This window comes from Rhinopithecus bieti, unplaced genomic scaffold, assembly GCF_001698545.2.
Source record: "Rhinopithecus bieti isolate Rb0 unplaced genomic scaffold, ASM169854v2 scaffold_13621, whole genome shotgun sequence".
Lineage (NCBI taxonomy): Eukaryota > Metazoa > Chordata > Mammalia > Primates > Cercopithecidae > Rhinopithecus > Rhinopithecus bieti.
Genome location: NW_016807522.1, coordinates 584,807 through 597,901, shown reverse-complemented (window position 1 = coordinate 597,901; position 13,095 = coordinate 584,807). Strand labels below are relative to the sequence as shown.

General features: G+C 44.2%; 2 long non-coding RNA genes across 3 annotated transcripts in view; both read left to right on the top strand.

Annotated features, from left to right (window-relative positions):
• The window catches only part of LOC108536166 (uncharacterized), a 36,573-nt gene extending 33,203 nt beyond the window's left edge, over positions 1 to 3,370 (top strand). Inside the window, exons 2-3 of the long non-coding RNA XR_001887437.1 lie at positions 3,017 to 3,068; positions 3,264 to 3,370. This is a non-coding gene — a long non-coding RNA (uncharacterized LOC108536166). The remainder of the gene's footprint in view (positions 1 to 3,016; positions 3,069 to 3,263) is intronic.
• A 5,610-nt stretch (positions 3,371 to 8,980) lies between these two features.
• Positions 8,981 to 13,095, top strand: part of LOC108536165 (uncharacterized) — a 36,707-nt gene continuing 32,592 nt past the window's right edge. Inside the window, exons 1-3 of one of the 2 annotated variants that reach the window (XR_001887435.1) lie at positions 8,981 to 10,535; positions 10,638 to 10,842; positions 11,354 to 12,535. This is a non-coding gene — a long non-coding RNA (uncharacterized LOC108536165). Of the gene's footprint in view, positions 10,536 to 10,637; positions 10,843 to 11,353; positions 12,536 to 13,095 lie in introns of those variants that run through there. The other variant, XR_001887436.1, reaches the window with a different exon arrangement.

Below are 13,095 nucleotides of genomic sequence, written 5' to 3'. Positions count from 1 at the left end.
GGCTATTCATACTTGCGTATGCTTCACGAAGTTCTCGTGCTGTGTTTTTCAGCTCCATCAGGTCATTTACATTCTTCTCTAAACTGGTTATTCTAGTCAGTCATTCATCTAATCTTTTTTCAAGGTTTAGCTTCCTTGCCATGGGTTCGAACATCCTCCTTTAGCTCAGAGAAGTTTGTTATTAAAAACTTTCTGAAGCTTACTTTTGTCAACTCATAAAAGTCATTCTCCATCCAGCTTTGTTCTATTGCTGGCAAGGGCTGTGATCCTTTGGAGGAGGAGGGGTGCTCTGGTTTTTAGAATTTTCAGCTTTTCTGCTCTGGTTTCTCCCCATCTTTGTGGTTTCATCTACCTTTGGTCTTTGATGATGGTGACCTACAGATGGGGTTTTGGAAAGGATGTCCTTTTTGTTAATGTTGATGCTATTCCTTTCTGTATGTTAGTTTGCCTTCTAACAGTCAGGTCCCTTAGCTGCAGGTCTGTTGGAGTTTGCTGGAGGTCCACTCCAGACCCTGTTTGCCTGGGTATCACCAGCGGAGGCTGCAGAACAGCAAATATTGCAGAACAGCAAATATTGCTGTCTGATTCTTCCTCTGAAAGCTTCATCTCAGAGGGGCACCTGGCTGTATGAAGTGTCAGTTGGCCCCTACGGGAAGGTGTCTCCCATTTAGGTTAGACAGGGGTCAGGGACCTACTTGAGAAGGCAGTCTATCCATTCTCAGAGCTCAAACACTGTGCTGGGAGAGTCATTGCTTTCTTCAGCGCTGTCAGACAGGGATGTGAAAGTCTACAGAAGGTTCTGCTGCCTTTTATTCAGCTGTGCCCTGCCCCCACAGGTGGAATCTACAGAGGCAGGCAGGCATCATTGAGCTGTGGTAGGCTCCACCCAGTTGGAGCTTCCAGGCCATTTTATTTTCCTACTGAAGCCTCAGAAATGGTAGACACCCCTCCCCCAGCCAGTCTGCCACCTTGCAGTTCGATCTCAGGCTGCTGCACTAGCAGTGAGCAAGGCTCCATGGGCGTGGGACCCACTGAGTCAGGCACAGGATATAATCTCCTGGTAAGACCATTGGAAAAGCACAGTATTAAGGTGGGAGTGTCCGGATTTCCCTGGTACAGTCTGTCACGGCTTTGCTTGTCTAGGAAAGGGAAATCCCTAGACCCCTTGTGCTTCCCGGGTGAGGCGATGCCCCGCCCTGCTTCAGCTAGCCGTCCTTGACTGCACCCACTGTCCAACCAGCCCAATGAGATGAACCAGTTACCTCTGTTGGAAATGCAGTAATCACCCATCTTCTGCATGGATCAGGATGGGAGCTGTAGACTGGAGCTGCTCCTATTCGGCCATCTTGGGGCGGCAATCAATGTTTGCTTTTTACATTTGAAAAAACTGCTGTCAGCCACCTAGGTATCAATAATTATTGTATCCTCTTGCTGATTCACCTCTTTATCATTAACTAGTGACCCTCCTTGTCTTTTGTTGTTACAGTCTGTGGTTTTAGTCTATTTTATCTAATATGAGTATAGCTACTCCGGCACTTCTTTGGTTTCCAGCTTCATGAAATATCCTTTTCCATGTCCTTGTTTTCATTTCCCTTTCAGTGTCTGTATAGGCGAAGTAGATTTCTTTAAGGCAGCATGCAGTTGGGTCTTATGTCTTTATCCATTTAACCATTTAATTCGAGAATTTAGAACACTGTCAGCGTTACTATTCATAAGTAAAAACTTAAGACTGGGCTTAGTGGTGCACACCTGTATTTCCCGCAATTTAAGAGGCTCAGACAACCTGATCTCCTGGGGTCAGAAGTTCAAGACCAGCCTGGTCAACACGATGAAACCTTGTCTCTACTAAAAATACAAAAATTAGCCAAGCATGGTGGCACGTGCCTGTAATCCAGTTTACTTGGGAGGCTAAGGCAGGAGAAGCTTGAACCTGGGAGGCAAAAGTTGCAGTGAGCTGAGATCACGCAGACAAGTCATCTCCACTCTCCTCATCAGAACCTCTAGTTTACAGAATTTGTGAGCACAAATCAATGATGGTTATTTTTCTACTAATTAGGGATATTTTATTACACAGCAATAGACTCCAGCCAAAGGACTCATCGTACATGATTCCTCAAGCTGACAGGGCTGGAATTATCATGGAAAAACTAAGGTGGCTATACTTGATTCCAAATGTCCAATTTTTTACAAATAAAGAAATTTATCTTGTTTTTCCCGCTGAAATGAAGTTTTGCTCTTATGCCCAGGCTGGAGTGAAGTGAGTCTCAGCTCACTGCAACCTCTGCCCCCAAGGTTCAAGAAATGCTTTTGAACAAGGAGACATTAAGGATACACTATGTGTATGCTAACAGTGTTTACGGGAGACTCAAAGAAGAGAGAAAGCCACTGGCCTCATGCAACTGATATTCTCAGGAGAAGAGAAAGGCAGTCAAGAAGGAAACATGCTGTATTTTAGATAGCTGTAAGTCCTCCACAAGAAAAGAAAGCGCATGAGGGACATAGGGAGTGTCAACCATAAGGTTCCCACTAATTCTATAAGTTGATCAGATATATCCTCCAAGAATAAGTGGCATCTGAGCAATTACCTGAAGGGAGGAAGGAAGGAAGTCTGTGCGTGGTGGCTCACACCTGTAATCCCAGCACTTTGGGAGGCCGAGGAGGGCAGATCGCCTGAGCTCAGGAGTTCAAGACCCCCCCAGGGCAACCTGGTGATACCCAGCCTCTACTAAAAATACAAAAAAAAAAAAAAAAATACCCAGGTGTGGTGGCATGCAGCTGTAGTCCCAGCTTCCATTCCCAGCTGATTTATCTCTCTCTCTCTCTCTTTTATTTTTTGTAGAGAGGGGGTCTCACTCTGTCACCCAGTCATCAAGCAATTCTCTCATTCTCTCCTACTGTTTTTCAAAAGCATGGGAATTACAGGTGTGAACTACCCTGCCAGTCCTGAAAAATGTGATATTTGGGTTTTTCTGCTTGGCTTGTTTTACCCAAAATAATGACCTCCAGTTCCTTACAGGTTGCTGCAAGAAACATGATTTTCTACTGTTTTATAACTGAATAGTATTCAGGTTTGTATATATACCACATTTTCTTTATTCATTCTTCTGTTGATTGACATGTAGGGTGATTCCACGTCTTTGCCACTGTAAATAATGCTGCAGCAAATATATGTGTGCAGTTGTCGTTTTGATCTATTCCTTTGAGTAGGTACCCAGTAGTGCAATTGCAGGACTGAATGCTTGTTTTATTTTTTGTTCTTTCAGAAATCTCCATAGTGTTTGCCATAAAATCTGTGCTAATTTACACTCCCAACAACAGTGTATAAGATTTCCCCTTTTCTCCATATTCTCACTAACATTTGTTATGTTTTTGTCTTTTTAATAATAACCATTCTGACTGGAGTAAGATATCTCATTGTGGTGGTTGTTGATATTTTTGAGACGGAGTCTCACTGTGTTGACAGACTCAAGTGCAGTGGTGTCATCTCGGCTTGCTGCAACCTCCCCCTCCCGGGTTCAAGTGATTCTATTGCCTCAGCCTCCTGAGTAGCTGGGACTATAGGCGTGTGCCACTGTGCCCGGCTAATTTTTTTGTATTTTTAGTAAAGACAGGGTTTCACCATGTTGGCCAGGATGATCTTGAGCTAGTGATCCACCTGTCTCAGCCTCCCAAAGTGCTGGAATTACAGGTGTGAGGCAGTGTACCTGGCCTCATTGTGGTTTTAATGAGCATTTCGCTGTCGATTCATGGTTTGGAACATTTTTTTGAAATACCTTTTGGCCATTTGTATGTGCTCTTTTAAAAACTGACTCCTGTCCAGGAGCGGTTATGTACACCTGTAACCCCAGAACTTTGGGAGGCTGAGGCCAATGGATCACTTGAGGCAAAGAGGTAGAGATCAGCCTGGCCAGCATGGCAAAAGACCGTCTTTACTAAAAATACAAAAAATCAGCCACATGCTGTGGCTCGTGCCTGTGGTGCGAGTTGCTTGAACCCCGTAGGCACAGGTTGCAGTGAACCAAGATGATGGCACTGCACTGCAGCGTGGATAATACAGCAACACCTGTCTCAAAAAAAAGAATAAATAAATAAAATAAAAAATTTAAAAATGTTTCTTTGTGTCCTTTGCCCACTTTTTAATGGTATTCTTTGGAATTTTCTGTTGTAGTTGAGATCTTTGTTTACTCTGGGTATTAGTCCTTTGTCAAAGGAAAAGTTTACAAATAATTTATCCCATTCTGCAGTTGGTCTGTTCACTCTGTTGAGAGGATTATTTCTTTGGCTGTGCAGCAGCTTTTTGTTTCAGTAAAGCTTTTGAATTTATAGAATTAAAATGTTCAGTTTGGTTTAAATTTGCATTGGTCTATTTTCAGCTTTGTTGCCTTTACTTTTGAAGTCTTACTCTTGAACTCTTTACTAGACAATAACCAGAAGAATTTTCTCTAGGTTTCTTCTCATATTTTTATTATTTCAGTATATATATTTAAGTCTATAATTCATCTTCTATTGATTTTTGTAAATATTGTGAGAAAGAGGAGTCCAGTTTTATTCTTCTGCATATGACAAATCAATTGTACCAGCACCAATTATTGAAAACGGTCTACTTTCCCCAATGTATATTCTTATCAGCTTTGTCAAAGATCATTTGGCTATAAATGTGTGGCTTTCTTCCTGGGCTTTCTAGTTTGTTACATCAATCTGTGTGTCTATTTTTATACTACTACCATGCTGTATTGGTGATGATGGCTTTGTAATATAGTTTGAAGTCAAGAAATGTGATGCTCCCAGCTGTGTTTATTTGCTTCAGAAAGGCTGAGTTGACAACTGCAGAGATGAGGCTGCCCCTCCTCGCAGGGGCTCCTTCCAGAAAAAGATCATGATTCCCACTGAGCATATAACCACGTCTGGAATTCCTGAAATACCCAAAGGGAGGCTCTACCCAGTGAGGAGGGATGAATCAGGGTCCCACTTAAGGAATCTCTCTGGTCACAATCAGGCACAGCAGCTGTGCTACCTTGTGGGGGACCAGACCACCCGGACTCCCTGGAGTCCTTGGAAACACAGAAATGGAAGCTGCCCTTACCTCCCCAGAAAACTGTAGTCTCAGGCAGTCTCCAGCCTATTGCCACTGGTTGGCTGGTATTCCAAGCCAGTGGGTCTTAACTTGAGAGGTGCCATGAAAGTGGGGCCCACAGAATGAGGCTGCTTGGCTCCCTGGATCCAGCTCCTTTCCTAAGGGAATGTACAGATGGAACTCCGGCCTTGCCCGGCTTTCCAAGGCCAGAGTATATAAAACTCCTGCGTCTCTCTGAACGTCTGAGTGGCTGCTCTGCCAACATTCGACATGGCTTTGTGTATCTGTCCCAAGACAGACCCTTATGGCATGAGCTAATGTGAGGATCTCCTGATCCATGTGTTGCAAAGATGCATGGGAGAAGCATGGTTTGCAAGTAGGGGCACTCACTCGCTGCTTCTCTTGGCTGTAGGTGAAGGTTTCTTTTGCTCTGTGCAGATACCAGGTGCATCATCACCCACCCCCTTTGTTTCTTTTCCTGGGTCAACTAGTTTGCCTAGTCAGTCCCAGTGTAGGAATCTGGATATTTCAGTTCGAGGTGCTGAATTCACCACACTTTTCATTTGGTGGAAGGCAGCTGCTTCTAACTGGCCATCTTGGCCTGTCCCCTTCCAGTCACTTTCTATAAAATGCCTGCCTCTCCAGGAATATCCATTACTTAACTTCACCTGAAAAAATAGAAGGCTCATTTCACTTATCATGGACTCACTTACTTCACCTATAATGAACGTGCCATGGAGATGCTAGTGGATGACATGGTCCATTTTCTTAGGGATGAGATAGAAAAATGGTGTATGACTTTTGAATTTAATTAAAACTTTTAGTTTGGTTTAAATTTCCATTGGTCTATTTTTTGTTTTGTTGCCTGCACTTTTAAAGTCTTACTCATGAACTCTTTACTAGACAATTACCAGAAGAGTTTTCCCTAAGTTTCTTCTCATATTTTTACCATTTCAGTACATACATTAAAGTCTGCAATTCACTTTAAATTGATTTTTGTAAACATGGTAAGAAATAGGAGTTCAGATTTATTCTTCTGCATATGACAATGCAATTGTCCTAGTACCAATTACTGAAGAGGGTGTGCTTTCCCCAGTGTATATTCTTGTCAACTTTGTCAAAGATCAGTTGCCTATAATTGTGTGGCTTTCATTTTGGGTTCTCTCGTCTGTTACATCAATCTGTGTGTCTACATTTATACTTGTACCATGCTGTATTGGTGACTATGGCTTTGTAATATATTTTAAAGTTAGGAAATGTGACTCTCCCAGATTTGTTCCTTTGCTTCAGATGAAAAGGCTGAGTCCACAATTACAAAGATGGCAGCTGCCCATCCCTGGAGGACCTCCAACCCAGAAAGAGATTAGGCTTCCCACCAACCCTATAACCCTGGCTGGAGTTCCTGAAATTCCAACAGGGAGGACCTTCCCAGTGAGGAGGGATGAATCAAGGTCAAATTTAAAGAAACAGTCTGGCCACTATCAGGCACAGAAGGAATGCTGCCTTGTGGGGGACCCCTCCTGCTCCAGACCAGCTGGACTCCCTGGACCCCGAAGGCTAGATTGTCTGAGTCCATGGAAACAGAGATGGTGGCCGCCCCAACCATCCAGAACTCGGTAGTCTCAGGCACTTGGCTTGGTATCTTGCCACTGCTTGGTTGGCATTCCAAGCCAGTGGGACTTGAGAAGTGCTGTGAAGGTGGGAACCACAGGATGAAGCTCTCTGGCTCCCTGTGATATGGCTGTGATGAGTGGAGGACCACCAGGGCTCATGTCTCACACCGAATTGGAGAAAATGACACAAACACATGTACAGTGGTTTTTTTTTTTATCATTATACTTTAAGTTCTAGGGTACATGTGCACAACGTGCAGGTTTGTTACATATATATACACGTGCCATGTTGGTGTGCTGCACCCATTAACTCATTATTTACATTAGGTATATCTCCTAATACTATTCCTCCCCCCTCCCCACAATAGGACCTGGTGTGTGATGCTCCCCTTCCTGTGTCCAAGTGATCTCATTGTTCAATTCCCACCTATGAGTGAGAACATGTGGTGTTTGGTTTTCTGTTCTTGTGATAGTTTGCTGAGAATGATGGTTTCCAGTTGCATCCATGTCCCGACAAAGGACACAAATTCATCCTTTTTTATGGCTGCATAGTATTCCATGGTGTATATGTGCCACATTTTCTTAATCCAGTCTGTCACTGATGGACATTTGGGTTGATTCCAAGTCTTTGCTATTGTGAATAGTGCCACAATAAACATACGTGTGCATGTGTCTTTACAGCAGCGTGACTTATAATCCTTTGGGTATATTCCCAGTAATGGGATGACTGGGTCAAATAGTATTTCTAGTTCTATATTCTTGAGGAATCGCCACACTGTTTTCCCCAATGGTTGAACTAGATTACAGTCCAAACAGTGTAAAAGTGTTCCTATTTCTCCACATCCTCTCCAGCACCTGTTGTTTCCTGACTTTTTAATGATTGCCATTCTAACTGGTGTGAGATGGTATCTCATTGTGGTTTTGATTTGCATTTCTCTGATGGCCAGTGATGATGAGCATTTTTTCATGTGTCTGTTGGCTGTATGAATGTCTTCTTTTGAGAAATGTCTGTTCATATCCTTTGCCCACTTTTTGATGGGGTTGTTTGTTTTTTTCTTGTATATTTGTTTGAGTTCTTTGTAGATTCTGGATATTAGCCCTTTGTCAGATGAGTAGATTGCAAAAATTTTCTCCCATTCTGTAGGTTGCCTGTTCACTCTGATGGTAGTTTCTTTTGCTGTGCAGAAGCTCTTTAGTTTAATTAGATCCCATTTGTCAATTTTGGCTTTTGCTGCCGTTGCTTTTGGTGTTTTAGACATGAAGTCCTTGCCCATGCCTATGTCCTGAATGGTACTACCTAGATTTTCTTCTAGGGTTTTTATGGTATTAGGTCTAACATTTAAGTCTCTAATCCATCTTGAATTAATCTTCGTATAAGGAGTAAGGAAAGGATCCAGTTTCAGCTTTCTACTTATGGCTAGCCAATTTTCCCAGCACCATTTATTAAATAGGGAATCCTTTCCCCATTTCTTGTTTCTCTCAGGTTTGTCAAAGATCAGATGGCTGTAGATGTGTGGTATTATTTCTGAGGACTCTGTTCTGTTCCATTGGTCTATATCTCTGTTTTGGTACCAGTACCATGCTGTTTTGGTTACTGTAGCCTTGTAGTATAGTTTGAAGTCAGGTAGCGTGACGCCTCCAGCTTTGTCCTTTTGACTTAGGATTGTCTTGGCAATGCGGGCTCTTTTTTGGTTCCATATGAACTTTAAAGCAGTTTTTTCCAATTCTGTGAAGAAACTCATTGGTAGCTTGATGGGGATGGCATTGAATCTATAAATAACCTTGGGCAGTATGGCCATTTTCACGATATTGATTCTTCCTATCCATGAGCATGGTATGTTCTTCCATTTGTTTGTGTCCTCTTTGATTTCACTGAGCAGTGGTTTGTAGTTCTCCTTGAAGAGGTCCTTTACATCCCTTGTAAGTTGGATTCCTAGGTATTTTATTCTCTTTGAAGCAATTGTGAATGGAAGTTCATTCCTGATTTGGCTCTCTGCTTGTCTGTTACTGGTGTATAAGAATGCTTGTGATTTTTGCACATTAATTTTGTATCCTGAGACTTTGCTGAAGTTGCTTATCAGCTTAAGGAGATTTTGGGCTGAGACAATGGGGTTTTCTAAATATACAATCATGTCATCTGCAAACAGGGACAATTTGACTTCTTCTTTTCCTAACTGAATACCCTTTATTTCTTTCTCTTGCCTGATTGCCCTAGCCAGAACTTCCAACACTGTGTTGAATAAGAGTGGTGAGAGAGAGCATCCCTGTCTTATGCCAGTTTTCAAAGGGAATGCTTCCAGTTTTTGCCCATTCAGTATGATATTGGCTGTGGGTTTGTCATAAATAGCTGTTATTATTTTGAGATACTTTCCATCAACACTGAATTTAGTCATGCAGTTTAATAGGCAAGAAAGAAGGAAGAGCTCCCCATACTGAGATAGAGGGAGGGGGGCTCCAAAGCCGAAAGAGGAAACCCAGAGTGCTGTGGATACCAATGAGTTATATGAAGAAACTGGAAGCGGTGGTGTCTGATTTGCATAGGGTTCAGGGGATTGGTTTGACCAGGCATGTCATTTATGTAGCCCACGAAAAAACTGGCCCTCCCACCCTATCCTTTGAATAGGCACTTTCCAGGCACCCTGATTTCCTAAACACATGGGGATATGTGGGGATGGCTATATTGCCAGGCACAGGTGGGGGCAAGGGCCAGAAAAGGGCGGGAATCACTATGTTTGGCTGGATTCAGTTTCTAATGGCCGGAATTTGCAGATCAAAGTTACCGGAGAACTCTAAAAGCCGGGCTTTCCTGCTAGACAAGACCCATTTCTGGAGCTGCTTAAAAAGAAACAAAACTTCCTATGGACCCCTTTTTCTCCCTGCCTGCCTAAAATAACTTCTTAAGGACTCCTATGACACCTGAATTCAGCCCCCTTCCTGGGGGAATGTACCAACGGAACTCCCACCTTTCCGGGTTTCTCAAGGCTGGATTGTGTAAACCTCCTGGGTCTGAGTCTGTCTGAGCGACTGCTCTGCCAACACTCCACACAGCCCTGTGTACTAGACCCAAGGCCCCTGTGACGTCAGGTCACGAGAGAATCTCCAGATTCCTTGCAAAGATCCATGGGAAAAACATGGCTTCTGGGGCGGGGTCACACACTCACTGCTTCCCTTGGCTGTGTGAGAAAGTTCCTTTGGCTCTGTTCTGATATGGCATGGTTCATCACCCACCCCCGTTTTCTTTGTTCTCCTGAGTCAAGTTGTTTGCCTAGTCAGTCCCAATGTGAGAACCCGAATATTTCAGTTCAGGCGCTTACGGTGAAATTCGCTGCGATTTTCATTTGGGGGAAGGCAGCCGCTTCTTATTGGCCATCTTGGCCACCCACTCCATGGCACCGTCTGCAAAAAGACCACTTCTAATTGGCCATCTCGGCCACTTCCTCCACGTCACCTACAAAATGGCCACTTCTAATTGGCCATCTTGGCCCCCCCCTTCCACCTCACCTTCTGTAAAATGGCCCCACTCTCCAGGAATGACGCCATTATATATCTTTACCTGAACCCAACAGAAGCTCATTACACTTTTCATGGGCTCATTTACTTCACGTATAAGGAAAAGGGCCATGAAAGTGGTCGATTTTCTGATGGATGTGATAAAAAAATGGTTTGCTGACCCATTAGGGACATATGTCTCAAAACTAGTAACGAGACTCTCAATCGCTGGGTTGACGCTTCTAATCAAGATGATGCTCTCCTATGTGTTCAACAAAACAGCTTCCCTTGCTTCTGAAACACTTCCAAACATCATCTTACATTTCCTGAAGAAGATGATGCATCGACCAGTGGCACAGGTCATTCAGGTTTATTTTCCGTTCATAAATATAGCACGATATTTGCACAATTGTCGGAAACCTTATCAGAAAATGAGTCCTGCATGTTTCCTTTAATTTTAGGATGAAGAGGGTGATCCGGAAGAGTCTTTTGAACTACTTGGCTGCGGTGTTTAAACAACCACCAGGAAATTTTGATGACCGTTCTCTCCGGAGCTCCTGTCTTTCCCCAGAGAAACAAAAGCATCGAAACTACAAAAATAAAGTGTTATTTGGCTGGAATGAGGTCTCATGGTTGTTTATGCGGTGGCTCGCTGCTCAAGACAGGGTGAGTCTCTGGGTTGTGCGCTGAGAAGGGGAGGCCGTCAAGCTAGAAAAAAACCCATTGCAGGGGACACCTCCATGGGGTCTGGGGGGCTGAGGATGAGGAGCTGGACTGGGTCTAGGGAAGGAGGAGGTTTCAGAGGGTGAAATTCAGTAAGTAAATTCTGGGGGTGTTTGAGAACTTCCTCCCTCAGAAGGAGAAGATTCAGGGAGGAATAAGGACAAACCGTGGGTGCCTTGAGGGGCATTTACTAATTTAAGACGACTCTATCAGGAAGCAGAGTGACAATGGCCTCCTTGAGGACTGAGACCCCTGAATAAATGAGGCCCAGATCCAGTCCATGGGGGATGAGACCTTCAAGGGACATATTTTTGTTGGGACAGAGGAAAAGTGCAGCTCTGCAGCTGTAGAGGAAGCCCTGGCAGTGTGAAAGCGGCCTTGGAGGGGCCCTGTGCACTGTGAATGCTTCTGAGTCCCCATCCCCTGTCCCTGCCTCTTTTTCTGGATTTTTCAGGCTCCGCCGTCTCCGCCATCTTCTGAGCACTCCACGCTGCCACCTTCACGTTTCTCTACTGGCCTCCAAGTACTCCAAAATCTTTCGGATCTGTGCCCCTACCCCTGTTTTTAGCATGTTTGGGGACTCCAGGTCCCTGAAGGTTTCTGGCCTGAAATCCACCTCCCCAGCCTCATGGATTCTGCTCTAGAGACCCCGCACTCCGCAGGGTTCCCAGGCCCCAAGGGACAAAAAAGTGATCTGTGCACTTCAGGGCTCCACACTCGGCAAGGCCTTTCAAGTCCTCAGGGTCCCCTCCTCAGTTTTCTTCACATTTCTGGACTGTAGTCACTCCATAAATGCTGGGATCTGATCCCCACCCCAGTGATTTTTTTTAGTTCCATGAGTGATGCTGACTGAATAGTCATCCTAAGAATGATGAGAGCTTTTGAATTTGCGGCAAGTTTTAGAGTAGTGTGAGTGGCTTGAGATCGCGAAATTGGGGCTAGCGTTGGATGTGAGGTTAGGCTGGTGGAAAAATGTGCCCAGAACCAGAGGAGTGTGGCTCACTGCGCGTGGTTAGGATCAAAACAGAATTGCACGGATGTATAGCTTTGGGGTAAAGAATAACATGGTTCAGAAGTGCATGTATTAGTCTGTTCACGCATCGCTATAGTTACCTGAGACTGGGTAATTATTTATAAAAACTCAGGTTTAATTGGCTCATGGTTCCACAGGCTGTACAGAAATCATGATGCTGGCCATCACCTCAACTTCTGGGGAGGCGTCAGAAAACTTAGAGTAATGGCAAAAAGTACAAGGGAATCAGGCTCATCTTCCATGGCCTGAGCTGGAGAAAGTGGTAGGAAAGGTGCTACACACTTTCAAACAACCAGATATTTTTAGAACTCTATCGCCAGGCAGCACCTACAGTATGGTGCTAAATTATTCATGAAATATCCACCCCCATGATCCTCTCAATTCTCACCAGTCCAACCAGCCCCACCTCCACCATTGGGGATTACAGTTTCACATGAGGTGTGACTGGGGACACAGATCCTAACTCAATCAGTGGCATCCTGGATTGCCTTCTATATCTTCTAGTATAGAAGAAGAACCAGGAGCTGACTATGATCCTTAAGACTACCCACACTGGCCAGGCAGGGTGGCTCATGCCTATAATTCCAGCACTTTGGGAATTCAAAGTGGGTGGATCACCTGAGGTCAGGAGTTTGAGACCAGCCTGGCCAACATAGTGAAACCCTGTCTCTACTAAAAATCCAAAAAAAAAAAAAAAAAAAAAAAAAAAAAGAAAGAAAAGACAACTGTTGTACCAGATGCCTGTAATCACAGCTACTCCGGAGACTGAGGCAGGAGAATCACTTGAACTTGGGAGGCGGAGGTGGCAGTGAGCCCCAATCGCACTACTAAACTCCAGCATGGGCAACAATACCAAAACATCATCTCAAAAAAAAAAAAAAAAAGACTGCCTATGACCAGTGAGAGGGACACCAGCATCGCTGAGATGCAAGTGCTGGACATTCTTCATAGGTCAGAGCTTAAAGCAGGCCACACTGTTACAGAGATGGGCTCCATTCATAGCACCGAAGTGGTGAGAAGATGTGGGAATGGCAGAGGCCAGCACTTTGCCATCAATGCAAGGTGGGTATAAGAAGCTGGCACCAGTGCTAGAGTGCATCGGGGAGGACTGCTTTGCAATATCTAGCACTTACCTCTTAGAATATGTTTCATTAGGGACAACA